This window comes from Mauremys mutica, chromosome 11 (genome assembly GCF_020497125.1).
Source record: "Mauremys mutica isolate MM-2020 ecotype Southern chromosome 11, ASM2049712v1, whole genome shotgun sequence".
Taxonomy (NCBI): Eukaryota; Metazoa; Chordata; order Testudines; family Geoemydidae; genus Mauremys; species Mauremys mutica.
Window position 1 is genome coordinate 69,731,233 of NC_059082.1, and position 25,387 is coordinate 69,756,619.

At 42.5% G+C, this 25,387-nt stretch overlaps 1 long non-coding RNA gene across 2 annotated transcripts in view; it reads left to right on the forward strand.

Annotated features, from left to right (window-relative positions):
• LOC123343914 overlaps nt 1-25,387 on the forward strand; it is a 152,997-nt gene that overhangs the window by 118,311 nt on the left and 9,299 nt on the right. The gene's annotated exons all lie outside the window — the stretch shown is intronic.

Here is a 25,387-nt window from a genome sequence, read left to right on the forward strand (position 1 = left end):
CCCCGCGGGCTCCCCCGCGCTCCCGCACCTGCTGCGCCCGGGATTGTCATCGGGAGCAAGCGCGCCCGGCCGCCTGCAGCACATGGTGCGCACACATGGCTGCTCCCAGCAATGCAGCGAGCGGGGGGGGGGCGGCGGCGGCACTGCTGCAAGGCTGCTGCTCGCCAGCCCGGGTTCACGTGCACAGCGCCGGGGGTGCATTGCAAGTGCCGCTTGGCGCCTGCCTCCCTGTCCCCTGACTGTGCGGCCCCGGGCCGGGTGCCCGCCCTCCTAGGGCCGGGGCTGGGCGTGCACCAGGCTCCCCCCCTTTCAAACAAAAGCGAACAATAGCCCCCGCTCGCTGCTCCAGCACCGGGAGCCGCCTGCCTGCAGCTCGGCGGCGCGGCAGGCGGCGGGCCCTGGAAGGAGGCATGGCTCAGCCTGCAGGGAGGGTATCGCGGGGGTGCCCGGCCGCTGCTTTCCCCGTAGGGCAGGCTGGTGAAACAGCGCCGCTTTCCCGCAGGGAGCCCCCCTTCCGCTGGCGGGGGGACCCGCTCCAGACACTGGCCCTGCTGCTGCGGGGTAATGGGGTTTGGGCATCAGGCAGCGGCCTGGTGGGGTTACATTAAATCCGCACAAAGGCGTTGTGTCATCCCGGTGTAGCGGAGTCTCCCCGTGACCCGGCACTAGTGACCAAGGACCAGCTCTCTTACGGGAGTCAGGCGCCTGAATACTTGGAGGAGCTGAGCCCGACCTGAGCCAGCGGCCATTGAAGTCAGTGGAGTTCTGCCATTGACTTCACTGGCAGCAGGATTGGACTCTAAAAGCTCAATTAAACTGGCGCGATTATTTGCACTATGGTTTGAAGGCCACCAGATTGGGTCAGTTGTTGGACCCAGAAGCACTGTCCTGGCGTGAGAATATTCTGCCACTCATCCTTGGAGAAGAGCTCTTCTCCAAAAGCCAACAGCATGTGAAAGAGACCCCAGCTTGGCCTTCCTAGCGAAAGGGGAACAGATTGCCAAAGGAGGGGGCATGAAAGGGGGAGGCTTTTGTTTTCAAACTTGCCAAACAAGTCAATTACATTTAAAGAAAGGGGGGGGGAGCAGGATTTACTACTGCTCTGCCTGTCTGTTAAGTCGCAACCCTGAGTTATGAATTGAAACAGGCTCTGGATGAGGTGATAAATGCAAAAAATCAGGGTTTACTCCTGTAAAATGGAAACACCAACTCAATATTAATTATAGTGTCGGCACTGTCCTCACACTGCTGGAATATGGACTACATAGGTCGGCAGGGATGGAATAAGTAATTTACTCCTGTGAGTTAGGGATATGCCACATAACACATGTGGAAGAGCAAAGTGGAGCTCATCACAAGCACTTGAAAAATTAACTGTACCAATCCCCTTACGTTGTGTGCTCAGTTGATACCACACTTGGCTTTCTCTATATACAGGACAATGAATAGTACATGGTATGTTTAATTAGGAAAGCATTTAGCCATATTTTTAATAGATAAGCTAGGTGGAGTTCAATGCATTGTGGAAAAGCTAGGTATGGCTATATGTGAGTAGATCAGATGATGGTATACTGGGGCATTTATGGAGCTAGAGGTTAAGTAAGATGGTTACCTGATTGCATGGCATTCTTTTTTCATGCAGAGAATGAGGCCTTGATCCACCAGAGCATTTAGGGCTCAATCTACTGCCCATCAAAGTCAATGGAAAGAAGTCCATAGATTTCAACGGGCATTGGATCAGGCCTAAGGACATGCTCAATATTAAGCATGTGAATATTCCTGACCCTGTTGAAGTTGATAGGACTACTCAGATGGAAAAAATTAAGCCTGTGCTTTGAGAGTTCTGGGCCTGAAAGACCATTCAGAAGCATTGCTTGTCCTACAGGCTGAGCATCTCACAGAATCAGATTGTAACTCCACAGACAAAAGCTGTGTTTTGGTGATTGCCCCAATGTGGCAGCTAACATTTTCACACTGAATTCTAAAGCACACCTAATGTAGGCTTATACCATGGCTAAATGAATGAAATAGCATTGTTATTAGTAGGTGCACAGAAGTGTGCTGTGTGGTTTACAGACCAAAGATACTGTCTGCCCAAAAGACCCGATAATGTAGATTTAGATATAAGATAGTGAAGGAAATAAACTATAGTTGGGGCAAGGAGGGGTAGGTCAGTAGTAAGATCTTGTGGTTATTCAATAAAGACATGCATATCATGAGGGTTCCATCAGTTTTTTAAAAATGTGCTTTAATTTACTTCTGCTTGATAGCACAAACAGCAAGGGGCATTGCCCTGGTCCTAACTTACTTCCGCATGTGAGTTACTTTACAGCTGTGACTAGTTTTAGTAATTTCAATGGGATTGCTCATGTGTGTATACATACTCATGTGCTTAAGTTTTTAATGGACTGCGACCCCTCTGATTACACACCCACACAGTTCTGTCAAGTATCACAAATTAAACAAACTGGAAAAAATAGAGGGGCTCTTTCCCCCAATATACTCTTTCAGCTAGTGTCATCCTAAATGTAATTTTAAATGAAAGTAGGGTAACATTTTCCAGTACGATTTTTAAATTGTGTCCCTTTAAAAAGGGACCTTTGGAAATGGCTCGCCCCAATGCCATCAAAAGTACACACAAAAAATGGTGTAATGTATGAGGATAAAATAAAATCCACAGCCTTGTTGATACATCTCTGCCTTGTTTTTCCATGTCTTGCATTTGAATTTTTTTATAGTCTAATTTTCTTCTTGTGCTACAGCAATAGGACTAATGAGGAGACGTATCTCTTATTAGGTGCAGAAAGAGAAGAGGTGGTTCCTGGAATCTTCCCTGTAGGAATAATACATCCAGAGGGACTGAAAAGTATGACTCACCATTTCAAATATAATCTAGGTTTATCAGCAAAGAAACATACAAAAGGAGATGACAAAGGCGCAGTGTCTTGGCAATGCTGCAGTGGTAGAGTCATAGAACCTGACACACTGTGTTTACACTTATCTGACTCCATTGACTTTTAATTTACAAGTGTGAGATCCATATAATCAAGAGGCTGAGAAAACTTGTGTGTCCTTCAGTTTCCTATTGCTCATTTTCCATTGTTTTGTCTAGCCTACTTTTAAATGTTCTAAATAATGGGGCTTCCCTTGAGAGACCATACTGATGCTTGCATTAGTTTCTTTGGAACTAATGCAGTCCCCAGTGCACAAGCCTAATAGATGACTGTGTTCTAGGGAGAGCCGTGGGAGGACAGAAGAGGAAATAATTATCTGCTATCCCTACACCTCTCCCATGGCTGCTGCTACAGCCTTAAAGCTGTAATAGAATCTGTATGGGTGGAGTAATCAGAATATCTGCATAGTGGCAGTTCCACTGGCCTTTCCCCTGGCTTACCCTTCCTCATCTACAAATGTGCTCCAAGTGCGATGGGACAGGAAGTCCCTGAACAGTTGACATGGTTCCCTGTATGGGTTCCCAGAATCCTGCCCCTTCCTCAAAGAGGTGCTCAGATACTACAGTGTTGAGCGTGGTATAAAAATCTATATGGAATTCCTCACCAGCTCATAGCAGTGAAGCAGCCATCAGGTCCATCAACAGCCTGAATTTGCACACAGAATTGCTCCCTCTGACTCAGTGCTTGGCTAGTGTTGCTGTGCTCTGTTCATTGCTTCATTTCACCACAGAGGCAGCCGCGTTTTATGATGGGCAAAGAGTGCCCTAGATATAATGGGACAGGCTCTCAACTGGTGTAAATTAAGACAGCTCCACTGAAGCCAAGCACAGAACCTTAAATGCTTTGGGATATATCGGGATGAAAGGCCCTGCCTAAGTGTAAAGTTTATTCTTACCTTCACTGTGTACAAGAGCAATCTGAGATTTTTGTTTTCAAACCTACTTATTGGCACAAACTAAAGGAGGGTTGTTACCTCACCCTGACGCTGCTTTATTTGTCTGAGTCTTACAGATGCCTCATAGCACAATCTGGAGATGAACATATGTCCTCATGATACACATTGGCAATACTTGAAAACAACCATGTGTCTCTCTGTAATGGTGAATGTTTATTTATTCCCTTACAAGTTCGCAGTCTGGTTCCAAAGGGACAGCATCTGAGTGGATCAGAAAGCCTACGATCAGAGGAGCCTTTATCAGTATTGCATCCCTTCACTTTAGGCTACATTCCAATGCCTTTGGAGTTGACGGCATGGTGCTTGCTGCATCTAGAATCATACAGTTATTGCTTATAAACAGCCACGTGCTCAGACATCAAATGACATTTATTGATCTTTCCCAAAGGACAGTTTGTTCTTGATATGACATGTTAAATAAGGGATGGATGGACTTAGCTTTTAAAATTCCAAAGCCACTGGAGATTTGTGAGGTTTCAGTTTTTCAAAAGAACTGACCCTTCCCCTTCAGTTGACAACCACCAGTCTTGGGTGGGAGTGAAGATTTCAATAACAATTTAGTCACACATTCCTTCAGCCAATCAGGATGTAGAGTGAAAGCAATGACAGCATCAAGAGGAAAGAGCAACGGAGTCTTTGAAGCTAGCAAGAGCTAAACAGGCAGTGGCATGAGTAAGGAGATTGTAAGGGAGGGGGTGTGACTGGAAGACTAATCCTTTGGATAGATGTGAGAGGCAGAGAGAATATTGAGAGCAGGAGGAAGAGTCTGACAGATGAAGACAGATCTTGTGGCAAGGAGAAAAGGAGGCTAGCAATTGTGAGAGGCAGGTGGCCTGGAGGTAGGAGGACAGGAATACAGTCTGATGGAAAAACAACTGCCTACCAACATAAAAGAGCAGCCAGAGGGATCCAGCTCAGATGAGCTGCTCAGAAGATGACAGCTGCAAATCTGACCTTTCTTAGATTATATTTTTCTTCCTTTTATCAGACTGCTGGATATCGTCTCTCTGCAGTGAAACCTGTACACTCTTGTTAGGCAGTCTCTTGTCTGAAGAAGCCCTCTCCCTCAGTTATTCCCAAACCACAGGAGTGCATTTCTACTTCACCTATATGAAAAGGCCACCTATGTCACACAGATTTTTCTTGGTCCCTTAAGGCAGGTTTTACCAGCTGGGAAAAAGGGGCTTTCCTTGTGTTCTTGTAAAAATCATTCACAAGAAGACAGGGTTTTAGAAGTTCTTTACTGAGCCTCCTGTTAAGGCCTCTGAATGGACAAGGTCCATGTTTAAAGAGAGCAGAGGCAAGATTTGGCTCTTTTTAACATGTGGAACTGGGGCCATGCTACTGGCTGGCTATGAGGGAAGGCTGCTGACACAGAGGCCTGTTTGTCATGGCTCTCCCAGCTTGTGCAGTGCGTGTTCACAATTGGACCAAGAATGGTTCATGTGGCTCAGACTGGGTTTTTGTTGTTGTTATTGTTGCCTTCTCTTTGGAAACCTTATGAAGATTATAACGTTACAATTTACACTAACGGAAGATCTAGCTCAAAGCTTTTAAATGCATTTTTTGGTTAAAATGTAATGCTTGACTCTTTTTTTATTCCTTATTTCTGACCTAGCCTCTTGGTTCCAATTGAAAAAATGGCTTGTACTTCATTTGAGGAGCATTTCAAGAACACTTTCCATGGGAACCAAAAACAGATGTGATAAACCTCCAAACATGAGATTTAGTCTAATCTGTTGTTTAATGAAATGTTACAAAACAAAACAAGTGTGTGAGTGTGTGTGGGAGTGTAATCCTGTTTTGTTTGTGTTATCCGAAAGGTGACACACCTGACTTTCTGAATATTATTTTTCAGGAGACACTGAAAATGTGCAGTAAAAATGTGTGCTGGCATAAACAAACCTGACCCTGCCAATTAGCACTGGGAGTAGATTTGTGAGGTTCTTGTAACATGTCAGCACATCCGGGTACTCTGTGTAAGGGGATTATAGTTTACAACAGAAGTGAGAGATTTCTGAGGGAGGGGAGGGGAAGAGATGCAATTATGAAGGGAATACTGTAAGGTCCTGATCCTTAAGCATAGTGCTTAACTTTAAGCACGTGAATTGCCCTACTGAAGTAAATGAGACTACTCATGTGCTTAAAACTAAGCAGATTTAATTGCCTTGCTGGACTTCGGCCTACATAAATTATTAGGGTTAAAATGAAACTGTACACCAAATATTTCAAATGATCTGGATTAAATTCTTCCCTGTGTATGTTTCATACACACCAAAATGAATGGAAACACCAGCAGTTTCCATTCACAGAGATATTTTGTAATTCTTCTCCCAGGATTTTTTATCTAATAATAAAATATTTGTCTGATTTAAAAAAAATTAAAAGAGGATATGTTTTGTACTATACAGCCAAAAAGTGAAGCCACCTAGAAACTATGATTGGCTGGAAAACAAGAGTTCTGTTTTGCAAACAGTTTTGAGGTTGCAAAATTAGTTTTCATGGGGAGAGGAAGAGCATGTCTAGTGGTTAGGACACTCACCTGCAATGTGGGAGACCCAAATGCAAGTCCCTGCTCTGCCTAATTGAGAGTGCAGACTTGAACCTACATCCCAGGTGAGTGCCTTAACTAGCAGGCTGTATAATCAGTCTTTCTCTTACTCAGTTCTCCTACTGGAGCTGTTCCACTTTGTAGGACTAATTAAATATTATTTAGGCCAGAAAGAGAGTTTTGTTGAAACAAATATGTTTCCACGAAAAGTTTTGGTTTTGATGAATCAGCATTTTCCACTGAAAAAATTCATGACCAGCTCTACTTCTATAAATAAAATTGAAACTGTGACAAGTTTAATTTCATTGTCTGAGATACGTGAAATTCAGCCAGTGACTATCAAGATATTTTCTCTTCTAATAAATTTAGTAATTTATTATAAACATCAATAAGGATATTTGTTCTTAAGAAATACTTGATTTTTAACTTGACAATATCCTTTGAGGAGTACAGTGCAAAACCTCGATATTTCTCACAGGTTAGTAAGTTATTAAAAATAACCTGCCTTTTAAATGAAGTAGTTTCATAAGCTAACTTTCTCCAGAGAAGGCAGAGGAATGCAATCTGATAAATTAAAACCTTAAATCTCTTGTCTATTCTTTAATGTAAAAGAAGCTTCAAATCAAAAGCTAGCAATTAACAACATAGCAAAATGTACATGTACCTTCATGCTAACCAACCATTTCAATCTCCACCTCAGCCCCAATTTACAAAGTTACATACTTTATTTTTGGTGTAGGGTTTTTCATATAAACAAAATGATCAGTCTTTTTATTTAAAGTCCTATTTGTGTGTCAGAAAATATGATGAATTTAAATAATTGTGGGGGGGGAGGTGGGGGGTGTTAGATCTCCTCTTCACTCTAGGAAGATGTAAAATCTTGCCCTTTCTCTACTTGTTGATTTCTTTGTATTACTGGGAGGTGATCAGTAAAGAAGTAAGTGAAATCAATGTGCCCCAGGAACAGTTTCTGTATGAAGGTAATGGTCATCTACTGGCAATGACACTTCTACAGAGAGGGTCTTGTCAGCAGCTGTGACTCTGCCATTTGGGTTTGTCACTAACATGCACAGATATGATCTTAGCAGCTGCAAAAGCTTGAGTGCTGTAGGCAGCTTTTCCACCAAGCGTGTGAATCATTTAGTTCTGGGGGCATACTGAAATTGAAAGTATGTATCCCAGTAATACCTTAATTTTCAGCATGCAGGGACAGATTCTCTGGTGGTGTAAAATGGCATAGCTTTATTGAAATCAATGGACTATACTGATTTTGGGTCTGATCTTGCACACATTTAAATCAATACCAAAGCCCCGACTGACTTAAATGGGCACAGAATCAGACCCTTATACCAGCTGAGGACCTGGCCTAGAGAGAATAAGATCCTTTTTCCATTTAAAATAAGTTGTTATGCTCCATGTTAATTAACTTAATAAAAAACCTTGACCACCCAATTCCCTTTTGTGGTCTTTAATACACTTAGCTAGAATTAAATGGTGCTACCATAATAAAACAAAAATCTGGAGCAAAATACCTATAAATTCCTACTCTCTCTCCTCACTTCTCAGCAAACACAATCAAGAAATCTTTTAGAGGATGGGTACTTTAACCTAATAAAAATACAGAGTCCATCTGGCTCTCCCCCTCCCAACCCCCACTTGTAAAAAAGTATTTTCTACAGTTTTATGGAAGAAAAGTCTGACTCTTGATACTGAAGCACATTCCCAATATGGATCCACCATTTCTTTTTTGGTAGCTGCGACAGAAAAAATGGTGCTTGCTCGAAACACGATGGGGGTGATTCTGATTTCATTTGAAACCGTTTCACATTGGTGCAGTTCCACTGAGTTTGCTGATATTACTCCAGATTTACACGTGAGAACAGACTCAGGCCCAATTTAGCCAGAATTTCTCTGTATTATACAAGGAGTGCAACAGGAAACCAACAACAGGGGAATCTGGTGCAATCAGTAACCAAATAATGCAGACTCTGTGTATCCCTAGCTAGTCATTTTCAGGTAGTACTAAACATCTGTCTAAGCGTCCATTGCAGGCAGAACAAGCAGTTGCCTAGGGGAAGTGCAGCAAGACCAGTAATGTATATAAGCCATGAGACCAGATTGAATTCAGGTCACTTTACAGACAGCTATGGTCTGATCTCCTTATGTTTATTCCAGAGGTCATCTATCTCTGTCTTCAGCAGGAGGAAAGGATAGACCAAGTTGGAAATCAGAAGGAGAGGGTAAAAAAAAGTTAAAATTGAATTTGTCAATATCACCAGGAAAATGGTGCAATGTCAGTGTAGCTGACCATATACAACAGTCAAACAACGACCCCTGTCTCCAGAGAATAGTAGAGCTGCATTCTGCCTGTCTTACTCATAATAGCAATCTCATTGGCTTCAATGGATGAGTGAGGAGAGCAGGATTTGCCACTTAAGCAACTGTAGATAATTTTGTTGCAGCATCTCACATTTTATTTTCATCCAATTACTTCAGTCAAGTTTGTAAAATCCCTGCAGTTTTGAATGAAGAATTATTTACTCTTTCCTAGAGGCTGACAACTGTTCCTCCTACAGTCAGCTATTGCCCTGCAGGAGAGATTTGGTTTCCCTATTGGTCATGCTGTGATTGTCTGGGGATACATATATCTAAGGCAGAAGTTGATGCCAAAATTCTTTTTAAAAGGGTCTCATGGTTTGTCTGACTTGTATAAGTCCACAAGGGCACTTGATGATATATGGAGTGTGGTAAGATTACGTGACAAAAGTGGTTGCCCTTGATAATATTGGTGCATTGGGCACAGTGTAGACAAGGACATATGGCAGTGATTTTCCTACCTTGAACTTGAAAGAAAAAGTCGTGATTTAATTTTACGTCATCGCCCGGAGGCTCTTTATTTCTTGCTTTTGCTCTTTATTGCTCCCACAACACCATGGTAAAAACATACACTAAACTGCAGCCTTCAATAATACAGTCTGTGGATTTTCCAGATGCAAGGTCATACCGTGTTCAGTAGTGGTCCCTGCAGTCCATCTTCAGCACTGCTTTAAAAGCCGGGGACTGCTACTGACTCTTCTCTCCTTCACTACTGCTCTTCACTACCTGACAAATAATAATAGGATTTAGCACTCAAGTTACTGATCCCTATTCTTAACCTTAACTCACATTTAGCTGTTTTTGGCCTAGGAATACTAGAACGCTTCCACTGATACACGGCTTTTCCTCCAGATACCTGACAAAGAGGCCAACATTTTCAAGAGTGGCCACTGGTTTTGGGTGCCTCAATGTCAGCATGTTGCACCTGATTTTCATAAGTAATGAGCACCCACAAATCCAGTGGAAATCAGTAGCTGCTGCAGGTGATCAGTGTGTCTAACATCAGACCTCAAGTTAATAGAGAGCCTAGCTCTGAGTCCTGAAGGTTAACAAGCACAGGGCTTTTCCGGACCAATGGTGGAACTAAATTCCAGAGGCTACGGTGTCCAAGCACCCTCAGCTATCTAATTAAGGGACTATTGCTGGGAAAGTACCAGCTGATGACAATTTGAGGTGGGGGTGGGTGGGTTCCTAAGGCAGCCAGGAATACAAAAGTTCTCCCAGGTTCTAATGTTTTTATGGCAATGTACCCCTTTCAAATAGGGGGAAGCAGGTATTTTCCCTAGGTGTTTCCCTGAAGTTGCCTCCATTTTACTCAAATTGAGCTTCTGCAAATTTTCCTCATCCAAGTCACCATCTTGGCGTGGCAATGGGAAAGCAGAGGTACAACATAGTTCAGGTCTGAGGAAAAGAAGTCATAGTGATGAGTGGCTTCTACCGATGGATGATGCTGCAGAGCAGACAATATCTCCCTGTCTCCCCCAGCTGCCTCACATAAATATTGAACAACAAGGGTGACACTATAGAAATCTGAAAATTACAAAAGGCCAGATCTAAAGCTTAAAGTTATTTGGAGGCTTTACATTGACTTCCATGGGCATTACATCAGGGGCTCAGGGAATATGGGCAAAAACTGAGATCTCTGAGGAGAGAAGGCTCTGTTAAGCTATAGCATATTCTAGCCTTTAAAAGAGAGTGAAAATATTTTGGGGGCACTTCTTCTCTTGTATGATATTGATGGTGAATATGAAAGTGAGCCTTGTATTAGCTGCTGAAATATGTCACTATCTGCAGGATTCTATTTTGTTAGTTACAATGGGGTATATGTGATGATAGATGGAATTGAGCACTTGTTTTCTTTTAGGTTTGAGGGAGCCGCTAGTTGATGGATTTCAAAGCCATTTGCTTTTGTAATTTTGTGCCTAATTGTTTTATCGCTGTAATTGTGTATTGTCAGTTTTCAGGATTTAATCTAACTTGGGCATTCACTGGCAGTTAGGTCACTGCAGATTCTGTGCACTCTGAGAGTGACTTTCTGGTAAATTGCAATCAAGTCTTCAGGGAAGCAGTCGGAAAAGACAGAGACTAGGGGAAGGTTATTTTCATCAGTATGTTCCACTTAAAATGTAGCTTTGGAAAAATCACACCGCAATCTCAAAAAGCTAGTAGAATGTATCATTTTATTTAGCTGATCATTTGAAACTGCTAGGCATCTGACTAATGAAATGAGCTATACATGAGTCAAGTCACCTATCCTGTTTTACAAATGCAATTTTTGCATTGATTAGCATCAGTTTAAAAGTGTGTATTATACTTGCTTTTTGAAAACTTTTTATTTGATTCAGGAGGGCCTGTGGAAGGGTTCATGTGGGTCAGCACCACACCTAACACCAGACCAGTATCCAGTTTCTGTAAAAATTGATTTCTCTTTGAGGAGGTTGACTCTAACTTGTTTTTAATTAGCGATGGCAGATGTTCAGCTGGAAGAACGTCTTAAGAATCATTATTCTAATAATGTTCTATTAGCTTTTAAATCTTCCTCTTCATGTAAATCTGTAATTAGTGTGTTCTGTCTGTCAGCCATATTCTACTACAAATCCAAGCTGTGAACAGATAAACCAGGGCGTGCTAAAAGCTGCGGAGGTTCTAAAATGAATCTTATGTCTCTGCTCTTCCTGTAACTGTACTGTAAGGCTGACAATGCAGCTCTACTCTGTTGTTCTGCTGCATGATCCCACATCTCCTCTGAGCCCACTGAAGACCTTCTCCAGGGGGTGATGGGTCTGTATGTTTGGAGAGGCCGCACTGGTGGCAGGGAGGGACTAGAGAAGTTAAGCAACATTTTTCCCACAGACACAGAGCAAAATTCAAACACAGGTTGATTGTGGTGTTCCTCATGGAATAGACTGAAATGAACAGCCACAATAGGATGGCCAGTGGTAGCTTGGCTGCCCCAAAGTCATTTTGTTGGGTTGGGAGGGTCATTTCCTCTGACCTTGTGACTGGAGTGAACTTTTAAACTGTGCTTCTTGTGGATCTCTGGCTTTTTCCAGGGAGGCTGCCATCCCACAAAAGAGATGGATGATATGATGGACATAGCAGTTAGATACATGTGATGGGTATCCGAGGAGGGTATTTTTTCTGTTGGAGGGATGGTGAGGTCTCATGTTCCCAGCCATCTTGATTGAACCTCCTCTTTTTTTGTTGTTGTTGTTTTATTGTACTTATATTAAAACTATGATTTCTCTCCTAAATCCTTGTTTATCTGCCTGATAAATATATTCATTGCTGGATTCCCAGAGTAAGGGGCTGACTCAACATTGAATTATTCCAGTTTGACACCAGTGCAACTTCATGGACTTCCATGGACTCTGACTGGTGTCAAACTGGCAGTGTTTGACACAGGCCCATGGTGAATATTTGTTTTTTAATTCAAATTGTTTTGTTGTGTCATCCATTTAACTCATTTCTTTAAAAACAACAACACTGTTTCATACTGCCTTCTGGTGGCAGATTCACTTTTACAGATAATAATAGTTTCATACACTGTACCTAGTGCATTTCATCCATAGATCCCAAAGGAGAGATAAGTATCATTATTTGGGGAGACAGAGACCTGTTACTTGCCCAAAGTCTATCAAGTGACGTATAGATCTGGTGCTGACCCTCTGCAGAGAAGTAAATTTCCCCTAGTGAGTCAGGGTATGTCTATACTGCAATGCTGGAGTGTGATTACAGCTCATGTAGATGTACTGAGCTGGCTTTAATCTAGCTATCTCAAGTACTGGAGCAGTGAAGCACTGGCAGCATTGGCTCCAGTGTGGGCTAGCCACCTGAGCAATTACCCAGGGTTCTAGGCGGCCCTGTGCAGCCTGCACTGAAGCCCATGTCAGTGAAGCTTCACTGCTCTGGTACCCAAGCTCGCTTTAATCTAGCTAGCTGCAATCACACCCCGATTGCAATTTAGACATAGCCTCCGTGTTTGAGTCAAGAGTAAAACACAGGTTCCCTGCTCCCACCCCAGTTAACTGGAAAACAGTTGCCCTTTCTACACTTTAAAGATCTTCCATGTTTAGCTGAATGGTTGGCCATAGTGATCGTTTGCCAGTGGGCCTGTTCCTGTGCAGCTGCAAAGGTTTGATGGGCTGAAAGTCCAACATCAGAACAGACTTGTTGCACCACGTAATAGGGGGTCTCCCTCTGGGCCGCCTCCAGCCCTTGGTTGGTGGGATTTTATTCTGGATGTTACAAGCCACCTGGAGAACGGCATTCACTGGAATGTCTTGTGACATTCTGGCGATGTCCAAAAAGCCTAAGACACTGGCTGCGGACAATGGCCCTACTAGTCTGTAGACTGGAGCAATCGTAAACGTCTGCATTATGAATGAAATCGTTCCACTTTATGCCTAATATAGGACATTGGCATTTTGTGTAGAAAGGCTGCAGCTTTGCCCAATCAGAGCAGAATAATGTCCACGTTTTGCAACCATACAGAAGTACAGAGAGGATACTGCTCGAATAGAGTCTGAACTTGGTGGCCATGCTGAGAAGATGTTGATTCCATATTCATTGTAAACAATCCATGGCAGACACTGCAATACCAATCTGGCGAAGAACCTCCATATGAGAATTGGAGGAACTGGTGAGAATCCAAATAGCAAAAGCTGGAGACTGCTTCAACCGTTTCATTATTCAAAGAGATTGGAGTCACGGGTGGACCTGATCCTAGGTTTTTCAGCTTTGTCTTTGACCACGAAACATGGAGGCTGACCGTGGCCCATGACTCCATTTGCTGGAGTGCCTCGCAAAACCTGTCGGGGCTCTGTACTAGAAGAACTGTCCCTCCAGAGTCTGACCTGTACCTCATTGTGATGGAGTGGTGTAACATCTGAAGTAGGGGATTGCTCGTTGGAGCTTGCTGTCAGCGATGAAGGCTGGTCTGAAATAGTGCATTGGTCATTATGCGAGGTGGACAGGTCCAAGAATCTGAAAATGATGGCTAACACAAACGACAAAGACACAGGGCAGCAGCTGTGCCTAGCTACTGGAGGTGAAGGAAGTTGCCAGGAAAGACTCAACAACTCAGGTTGCACAGCACTGGTAGACCAGGAAAAGGTTCACATTACTGCACCTCTATCTCATCCCAGTGGGACAAGGTATTCTTTGGGACAATCATTCGCTCTTGCTTTTGATCAACATGAATAACAGTGCTCAGAACCAGGAGCTAAAGCCCCTCCTTACTTTCAGCTGCCGATGTCCTGCCAGTGCCATCTTCCCCTGGCACAAATGTGATGGGTTCATACTAAAGCCCCCCTGGGGACAAGTGTCCTCTGATGTGAGCAGGTGCGTCTGCAGTGTATCGTGACAATGTATTCAGTCATAGCTGGGATCTCTGCCAATTCATCAAAATTGCAACCTGGAATGTTGCAACTCTTTACAGGCGTGATGATCAGGCCACTGTCCCACACAAAATGGACAGTCTTGGCATATTAATCATCTGAGTAGTGGTGCAGCTGCCCCACTCCCTGAGAATTTAGGCTGCAGCAGGCCAGTGGGCCTGCACAGATGAACAGCCAATAAGAAAAGGGCTTATTGGGAGCCAATCAGGGCCCAGATTGGAGACAGCCAATCAGGGCCAGGCTCAGCCCTATAAAAAGGCTGCTCAGGGAGAGAAGAGTTAGTCTGTCCTAGGCCTTTGAGAGGGGAAGGTCTGTCTCCAGAGCCGGGAGACTAGCACCAGGGACAGTGCAGTGCTGGGCAAGCCCGGGGGGCAGAAGGAAACTCTAGCCTGGTGTCTGCCAGGCTGCAGGCCCTGAGGGGAAGGGCCTAGCCACTGCGATGAGCCGAAGGGGAAGCGGCCCAGGGACGTGGACAGACAGAGGGAGAGAAGGAGGGCAGGATGGCTGCCACTAGAGGGTCCCTGGGTTGGGACCCAGAGTAGTGGGCGGGCCTGGGTCCCCCTTCCTCCTTGCCTTACATCCAGCCGATGGGAGTGGCTGTCTGGGGTTGCACCAACCCCCTGCCAAGAGGGGTGTGACTTTGGGGGTGCAGTTGCCCACATTGGCCAGGGTGTAGAGAGGCAGCTGATTGACACCCCCACCCCCCCAGAAGGGGGTGTGGATGGACTAAGGGGCACTGCCGGAGGGCAGTGGTCCGGAAGAGGACGCCGCGAGTGGAGAGCAATGCAGATTCAGATGCCAACCAAGGGCGAGACAATGGGCGGGACACCACCACAAGAGGGCGCTCCACTGGACTGAGCTAATTCCCAAGGACAACCAGCAGGAGCCGCTGCGGTGGTGAGTCCCAACCTTGTCACAACCAGCCTAATGGAAGCCAGGTTGATAGATCATGGGTGCTATGAGGCTGAAAATTCATTATTCTACAATTTAAAGATGCTTTTCAATATTTTATTTTTGAGATAATGCAGATGACCCAATTCCCATTTTTTCACAATAGAAAATGTTCATTTGTGTCATCAAATATAAGGGCACTTGTGATCATGTCCGTGTAGTTAATATTTTACTGGAGAATTTCATGTTTAACTTCTTTGGTATTCAGGCTTAAACATGCACACATGGAAATGAAATAACCAGTTCTAAAAGCTCACTCTATAACTCTCTAAAGAGCCAGAGCTGGAGTTAGGTAAATCCGAAGTCTTTCTTTGTAAAATCCTTATTTCTAGCCTGGTTGTTTCTTAACTTCCCATGACTCCTGATTCACAAGGATTTCCTGCCTTGCTGTCTTCCCATCATAGTGTTTCATTTTTTTATTTTTATTTTTTCCTAAGGAGATAATTTATACTTATTGGGTTGATCTCAACAAATAAAAAAGGGTCTATTCTTGATGTGCCCAATAATCTCTTCCACAGACCACTCTGAGTTTTAGTGGTCCCTCCACATACATCTGGGAATGTTAATCACAGGGAATTTATGGGCCTGATTCTCTGTCATTTTACACTGGAGTAAATCAGGAGTAGCTCCATTGAAATCAATGGGCCAGATACTCAGCTGCTATAAATTGCCAGTGTCCAGTGTCATCAATAAAAGCAATGCCTATTTACAACAGCTGAAGATCTGGTCCAATGGATTTACTTATACCAGCTTTTAACCTGGTGTAAGAGAAGAATCTGTGATTTGTCCCTCTTTTGCAGGAAGATGACAGTTAGTACTTTTCGAATCTAAAATACATGTTGATGGTGATACTCTATAAATGCCCAGAATAATATAGAATCATAGAAATGTAGGGCTGGAGCAGACCTCAGTAGGTCTCTAATTCAGTCTTCTGCACTGAGCCAGGGCAAGTATACCTAGACCATCCCAGACAGGTGTTTGTCTTCTAACCTGTTCTTAAAAGTATCCAGTGAGGGGATTCCACAATCTCCATAGGAAGCTTAGTCCAGTACTTAACAATCTTTACAGTTCCAAAAGTTTTCCCTAATATCCAACCTAAATCTCCCATGTTGCAGAGTGACCCAATTACTTCTTGTCCTTCAGTGGACATGGAGAGCAATCAATCATCACCCTCTTTGTAACAACCCATAACATATTTTGAAGACTGTTATCAGGTCCCCACTCAGTCTTCTTTTCTCCAAAGTAAACATGCCCATTTTTTTTAGCCTTTCTTCATGGGTCATGTTTTCTAAACTTTGTCATTTTTGTTTCTCTCTTCTGAACTTTATCCAATTTCCCCACATCCTTCCTAATGTGTGCTGGCCAGAACTGGACACAGTACTCAGCTGAGGCCTCACCAGTGCTGAATAGAGTGGGACAGTTATCTCCTATGTCTTACAGATCATAGTTCTGTTAATATGCCCCTGAATTATATTAGCCTTTTTTGCAACTGCATCAGATTATTGCCTCATATTCAGTTTCTGATGCACTATAACCTCCAGATCCTTTTCAGCGGTACTACTGCCTAGCCAGTTATTCTCCATTTTGTAGCTGAGCATTTGATTTTTAATTAATAAGGATAGTACTTTGGACTTGTTTGTATTGAATTTCATCCTGTTCATTTTAGACCAATTATCCAATTTGTCCAGGTGGTTTTGAATTCTAGTCCTGTCCTCCCAAGTGTTAGTAGCGACCCCTCCTAGCTTGGAGTCATCCGCACATTTTCCACTCCATTATCCAAGTCACTGGTGAAGATATTGAATAGTACCAGACCCAGGACAGACCCTTGCAGGAGCCTACTAGATACTGTCCTTCCAGTTTGACACTGACCCATTGATAACCATCTTTGAGTTATGTCTTTCAACAGGTTGTGCACCCACCTTATAGTAAATTCATCTAGACCACATTTCCCTAGTTTTTCTTATAAGAATGTCACATAGGACTGTGTCAAAAGCCTCAGCAAAATCAAGGCACATCATGTCTACAGCTTCCCTCTATCCATTAGGCCAGTAACCCTGTCAAAGAAGGAGATTAGGTTGGTTTGGCATGATTTGTTCTTGACAAATTAATGCTGATTATTACTTATAACCTTGTTATCCAGATGCTTACAAATTCATTGTTTAATTTGTTCCATTATCTTTCCAGGTATTGAAGTTAGGCTGCCAGATTTATAATTCCCCAGGTCCTCTTAGTCCCTTTTGTAAAGATGGGCACTATGTTTGCTCTTTTCCAGTCCTCTGGGACTTTACCCTTCCTCCTGGAGTTCTCAGAGATAATTATTAATGGTTCCAAGATTGCATCAGCTAAATACCTTAGGATGAATTTCATCAGGCCCTGCTGACTTGAATACATCTAATATCAAAATATTCTTTAACCCGTTCTTTCCCTATTTTGGCTTGTGTTCCTTCCCCCTTGTTGTTAATGTTAATGGTGTTGAGTATCTAATCACAATTTACCTCTTTAGTGAAAACTGAAGTAAAAGAGGCATTAAACACTTCAGCCTTCTTCATGTTGTCCATTACTAGCTCTCCTCACCTGCTAAGTCAGAGGTCGGCAACCTTTCAGAAGTGGTGTGCCGAGTCTTCATTTATTCACTCTAATTTAAGGTTTCGCGTGCCAGTAATACATTTAAACGTTTTTAGAAGGTCTCTTTCTAGAACTCTATAATATGTAACTAAACTATTGTTGTATGTAAAGTAAATAAGGGTTTTAAAATGTTTAAAAATCTTGATTTAAAATTAAATTAAAATGCAGAGCCCCCCACACTGGTGACCAGGACCTGGGCAGTGTGAGTGCCACTGAAAATCAGCTTGCATGCCACCTTTGGCACTCATGCCATAGGTTGTCTACCCCTGTGCTAAGTAGAAGAGCTACATTTTCCCTCATCTTTCTCTTGCTTCTAATGTATTTATAGAACCTCTTCTTACTCCATTTTATGGCCCTTGCTAGGTTTAACTCATTTTGTGCCTTAGCCTATCTTATTTTGTCCCTACATGCTTGTGCTATTCGTTTGTACTCCTTAGCAATTTGTTCATGTTTCCACTTTTTGTAGGATTCCCTTTTGATCATTCAGATCATTAAAGAACTCTTGGTGGAGCCATATTGGCCTCTTACTTTTATTTGTATCTTTCCTTCACATCAGGATAGTTTGATATCTCTACTTTATAATAAATGTGCCCAATTTTATTAATTTAATCTCAGACTCTATCCTCCCCTCCCTCGCAAAAGAGCAGCATGCAATGCTATTGTTAAACTAGCCCATTGTCGTCCCTTAGTATTTTAAGAGAATAAATTATTAAGATTTTTCTCAGTTACTTTTCATTTTTCTGTGTTTAACTTTATTCTTTAAGTCAAGCTGTGCTTGAAGCATATCCTGTCTGATGTGACTAAGCTGTTGACTCATTTCTTTTATGGCGCTAATAAAACAAGATCTAATGAATAGCAGTTGGAAATCAACCACCTGCACCTGCAAAATCCAGATTGTTCTTTCCTAAGGTCTGGTTTCTTGTGTATAGCGTGAACAGACTTTAAAATATCCAATGAGCACGCCTCAGTTGTAGTTGGAATTGTATTTTCTTCTGTGCTAGAGATTTTCTGCTTAGCCTTAGTATTGCACCCAAACCCTTCAGTTCAGAAAATTTTACATAGCATCCTTCTGAAATCTATCTCCGTAAACATTAACTCTGGTAATTGCATTGAAAGATCTAATGTGGACAATTAGCCTTGTATCGAACACCAGGGATTTGCTTTGACTCTAGTGGGGATTTCATAACTTTAGGGATTAGCATTTCAACCAATTTTTGTCATCATTTTATTATAATTTGGTTGTTTCTCTTTCACTATAGTCATCAGCTGTGGGTCCAGATTCTTTTCTGAGATCCAGCCCAATTGCACCACTCAAGTGGCATAAAAGAACTGGATTCTGGCTGCAAATTGTCAGCAGAGAATTTCCCTTGCATAAGGGAACTCCCTGTTGGTGAATCTGAGCTGGGTTCAGCCCCTGCAACTGTGTCTGCCTCCTTCCCAAATATACAGCACGTATCAGATAAAATATCGGGTGTAACAGAGATCTGTTCCACTATAATGATCCATTAAGGACACCAGTTGACAGCTCTAAGCATCATTAGGACCGAGGATCAGGCAGATGGAATTGGCTTCCTGGCACACCCCACCCTTTTGTGCGCCCAGGAAAGCCCCATAATTAGGTCTGAATATAGCCCTTATACTGGCAAAATAGCCATTGAAATCCAGTGGGATTTTTGCCAACAGAAAGACTAGAAATCTAGGCCCTCAGTTGTTTGTGAACTAATGCTTTATTCGCCCGTCCCTTTAAGGAACAAATCCCAGCAGCCATTGAATTGGTGGTACGCTGTTTTGTTGCAGGGGTCAGGATAGAGGTGGGTAAAAGAACGTTCCACACCTCTGCTGCTTGTGGGAGTGGCAAAACATTACAGGGATCCCATGGCCAACAAGGGGTGACATCTGCTTCCCAGGAGAGTCAGCTGTTGGAAAGGATATGGAATTGAGTTAGATTTGGGGGTTTAACCCTACGGGATTTGCAGTTGCAGGGTGGCTAACTTTTGTGATTTGCTATTAGTTAGAAAACATGACCCGCGTTCACCCTAAAAGCTCAGAAACCAGCAGGCAAAGGAAAAGATTCCAACATTTATTATTTTTAAAAATCTAATGATTTTTAAGGCAATCTCATGACATTTTGGAGTCTGGCTCATGATTTTTGAATAGTTGGGTTTGGCAGTACTGCCTCTGAGGGAGTTAAATCAGACTGGACCTTAAAAATGCAGAGCTAAATTTTGACCTCATTTGCACTTGTATAAATCTGAAGTTTCTCTGCTGAAGCCAGTAAAGTTATTCCAGATTTACCCTAGTGTAAATGATGTTAGAATCTGGCCCACTCTCCCTACTTAAAATTGATGAGGTTGCTATGAGGTAGAAGAGTATTTGTGATACAAGTGTGCAAATGAGCTTTGCATACATCTCCCTTTGCTTTAGCTTTCCCATATCATGTCCTGACACAAGCAGTAACTTATTCTGACCATGCATTTAACTCTGTTATGTGTGGTCAGCATTACATAGAAATCTAGACATAGGCTCCAGTTCAGCAAAGCACTTAAGCATGTATTGAAGTGTGTTGTTGAATCTGGGTCTTACTGAGAACTTCTCTTCCAAGTGTTTCTTCTCTGGACTGCCCAGTTTTCAACCGTCTCAAACTGAAATATAACTATAGCTCTTTTCAGATAATAGCAATAGTAACCGAAGATAGACAGCTAATGGTACAACATACAAACTATTCCATATAACCCTTTTCCCTATCCTTTGTCTGTCTTGCCTAATTTGATTGTAAACTCTTTGGGGAGGCTCTGATCTTGGTGGATCCCTGGCATTACTGTAATAAACTTGCTTATTATCAGTAAAGATAACTAAATAGGTAAGCTAGCAGTACCAGTATGTATTGTTTTACCCAGTAGTCCAGGCTTTCAGGAAGTTTGATGCAACAGGAGGCGCTACCCACGCTCAGCCTATTTTGAAAATGATCCTGATCTCGAACTGCATTATTTCATCTGAAGCTGTATTTATGAGATGCATTAAAGCATAGAAATGCCTTAAAGAAAAACAAGCTCATTAAAGTAGAGTGAAACAGAGCGGTGCACTTTCTTCGGGCATACACAATTAAAAATTCTTTACTGGAAGATTTAGGGCCTGACCCTGCATTCTTTGTACATCCAAAGCACCCTTTGACTTCTATGGATGTGCAGAGAATGCAGGATCAGGGCCCTCTATTGGTTTTCTGAAAGGCATTCTAGTCAGGATTGTACAGTAGAAACAGAGCTTTTCTCCTGAAGGTGAATGGCTATGGAGCTGAATCCTCAGTTCTTGAGTGCAATTCTGTTGAAAACATAAGGGCAACTTCGTAGCTTAATACTGGGGATTTTTACTCTTACAGAGTCTGTGTATCTTGAAGAAATATGCAACTCACATTGCAGGTCAGTGAGGAGATTTATACACAAGCTACAAAGCAAGCATAGGCTTTTAATAAGTGGCTAAGTGGTTTTAAACAATAAAAAATTAAAACAGTCACTCAATTAAATGCATGCAGGTGCCCTGAAATGAACCACTGTGGCTAACTTTACAGTTTAATTGATGATGAGGCTTGGAATTATTTGATCATTCTTTATTTCATGACTCTCTGTCAGTAATATCATTTTCATTGCTGAGGGTTTTTTTAAGATATAAATTTTTGCAGTAGTGAGACATTTTCCAAAAAAGGGAACCCTTCAGAAACTTATTATTATTTATTCATAATAAATTGGACCAAATACTGAGGTTCTTTCACAGTTTTTAGTAAGGGCCAGATTTTTACATGTATTTAGGCACCTAAAGATGCAGCTAGGCACCCTGGTAGGTTTTTCAAAAGTGCCTAGGTGGCTAACTCCACTAACTACCTTTACTGATCTAGCCCTTAGTCCATGTACAGGAAAAACTCCCATCCACTCAACAATTGCACTCCCTGGGCTGTTTTGAGGGACCCCTAGGGAGTAGCATGGCTCATATTTTATTCAAAATCTTTTTTGGACAACAAATGTCCCTTTCACCTTTTTTAAAAAATTTTCTGGAACCAGAAACCAGAAATTTCACTTTTAATTATTTCCCCTTTTTTTCCTTTTTGCCACTGACTACAGTAGAATAAATGCTGCCTAGGGTTATTTTACTCTTTCATTTTTCTTTTACATTTTTCAGCTCTGTAACTTTTCCAAGTCCTTCTCCTTGGAAAAATTAAAGAGTAGCTAAAAGAAAAATGGAGAAACAAAATAAGCCTGGACATAGTTCATTTTATTGCTCTTGGTTGCAGAGGGGAGGAAAGTGAGAGGAAAACAAAAAAATTTGAAATTTTGAAAATTCAAAAATTTTCAAAAACATGTTTTGAAAAAAGAATCTATACCATGAAAAAGTGTTCCCTTTTGAACCTTGTGAAGTGGAACCAACTTCAAAGTCTGGACTTCTTTGTAATTTTTAATTTTTTTCCCCATTTTTAATCCTCTTTACTAGAGACCCACACTGACCTCGATAATGATCAACAGAGCAGCCCAGCTGCAGAGGGAAGCACCTGCTACATCTCCTCTGGGCTATAGAGATCTGGGATTAATTGTGCCTGCTTTCCTGAGTTTCTCTGGGTTAGTGCAGCTCTGTACCACTCCAGTATGGTCTGGCCATAAAAACTTCAGACATCAGCCTATTCTACCTAGGAAAATGCTGTCCACACCTCACCGCATGCAGGCTGCCTAAGGTATTCGTGTCGAGTTCAAAGCATAAAGTACCCCCAAAATGTATTGGACACACAATCCCAGGGATCAGAGAGCATCCAGCAGGCCTCATGATAGAGCCAAAGCTAGATAAAAATGGGGTGACATTTCTGAGAAGTAAACTGAGGGTAACCTCTCTCTAGTCACTGAATGTTACCCTCAATTTGCTGCTGGCCTACTCAGTTCACAGCTAAGGTGTCATTTTGACCAGAGTTACATTCTTTTTCTTTTGGTGCACATTGTATTATATCTCCTGTAGTTATGAATACACCATGCAATAGGAGATTGAAGATTCACAGATTGAAGTAGCAGTTGTGGTTGCTGGAAAGCCAGCAGAGTGCAACTAATGGCTCCCCTGGAAAGGTGAAGAATAGTTTACCTCATTAAAGTAAACTAATTAAAGCTGTACTCAAATCTCATCCTTAGAGCTGCATATTGATACCTAGTAATAAGACCATTAAGTACAAGTAAATCAATAGGAAATACCAGGCCCATTTCTAATAAATGTAACAGTGTGAGCTTTATACTCTACCTAAGGTTTCCAGTAGTGGATATATATTAACCATTTATTGGAAAATGTTTTTCTAATGGACCTGAACTTTAATGCTAGTGCACAGTGGTGTGAAGTTAGGAAGGAGACACACAATTCTGGACAAGCCTTTAGTCTTCTAGTGACATAATCTGTGAACCGATTGCCTACAGAAGAGAAATTCTGTCTTTGCTTCTGTTTTATGCTAGCACACTAAAAATAGGCTGGACTTTTTTGCTGAACTAAGTTATTTCTAGGGCCCTGTTCTCTCCTTGATTATTGCATACTCGATTCTCATTAGTATGGAAGAGTTACTGTACAGGTGCATATTGAGGACAGAAGAGACTCCAAAATCTCCTCCTTCTCACCACACTTTCTTTCCCCAGGCCCAGTACACTCACAGTGATGTTTCAACAAATTTCCCGCTCAAGATGTAGCTGTGTTCTAGGAAGAAACTTCCTGCATTACACCTTGCTTATGTCTTTCTCCTCTGCATCTTTGCCCTAGTTTTTTTCCCTTTCTGCCCTCAATATCTAAGCAAACGTGACGGGGATGGGAAGGAAGGTATAAAAGGGAGGCACTTTCATGCAGAAGGGATTGGTACACAAGTGACCTCCAGCATTTACACTCTACTTTATTGCTGTTGTCTATGCAGATACAGTTCATGTTGCAGCCCAGTCCTTGTATTTACCTTGTGCCCAAGGTGCTATATCCGGGAAAAGGAAGAGTATCAAATGCAAGATTTCGGTGTCTTGACCACAAAAGATCTAAAATCCTAGGCAGAGAACAGCAAGTGCAGCAGGTTTGTGTCTCAGCTCTGACTAAACGTCTACACTCTGGTGACCTGGTGGGAAATAAAACAAGAGGGACAGGTAGTAAGGCGCTAGAGATTAGAGTGAGACAAAATGTATTTGGGACTGAATCTATATAGAGGGTTTGTCACGTTGCAAACATATGATAAAGGGCCAAATTCACCCTTGAAAGGTGAATGACTCCATAGGTTTGAGTACAGTTGCACCTACCTATACCAGTCTTTGACCAAGGGCTTATCTTCACTATGGGGGTAAGATGACCTAAATTACACTACTCCAGCTACATGAATAACATAGCTAGAGTTGACGTAGCTTAGGTCGACTTACCCCAGTGTCTTCACTGCACTGCATCGGTGGAAGACACTCTCCAGTCGACTTACTTTAATCTTCTTGGGGAGCTGGAGTACCGGGGTCAATCAGAGAGCACTCTGCCATTGATTTGGCAGGTCTTCACTAGACCCACTAAACTGATCCCTGCTTCATCGATTGCAGCAGCGTGGATCTCCCTGTAGTGGATAGTTTTTAACTATCTATGAGGCTATGTCTACACTACCGTGGTAAGTCAACCTAAGTTATGCAACTCCAGCTATATTATTCACATAGCTGGAGTTGACGTAGCTTAAGTTGGCTTACTGTGGTGTCTACACCACGCTGGGCCAACGGGAGGCACTCTGCCGTTGACTTACCTTACTCTTCTCATTCTGGGTGGAGTACTGGAGTGGATGGGAGAGTGCTCTGCCATCGATTTAGTGGGTCTTCACTAGACCTACTAAATTGACTCCCACTGCATTGATTGCCAGAGCATCGATCTGGCGGTGGTGTAGACATGGCCTAAGTGACTACACTGCTTTGGTTCTAAGGGACAGGGTTTGTGGATTCGGAACCCACCATTATCTAAGGATGTAAAGGGATGCTATGAACTGGGAAACAGTTGTTCATTATTCAGCAATGATAACACTAGTGATAACTCACCAGTCTGTCCAAGTATAAGTAAACAAAAGAGGTTGTGAATATTAGCAATGCCAATCAGCTGCTTTGTTTTGTGAGAATACCAGTGAATACTTTTTGGCAGATTGAGCTGAGCTCTAGTCGGAGCAAATGTGTAGCAATCAAAAAAAGAGCAGCTTGAGAAGCTCTTGCATTCCCAAAAGTGTCATTTTTAAAACTACTGCTGATCTAACTGACTTCTGTAGCCGTGGCACTGCTTAGCAACTTCACATTACAATGTTCAAAAACTCCGTGTTAGCTAGGAAGAGGAGAAGCAGTCAGAGGAGAGTTTGCAACAAGAAACACCAGTGCCAACTCCAAATCCTACAGCGAGGCTCATGTGCAGTACTCTAGTCATCCAGGGCCAAACCATTAGCCAGGCAGCCAGCTCTATGAGCTAAGCTGGGTGCTTGGCAGCTGCATGAAGATGGAAGAGGGGAGTCCTCTCACTCCTTTGACTATGGAACAATTACAGAGCTAGTCCATGGAGGCTGTAGCACTTTGGTAATTCCTAA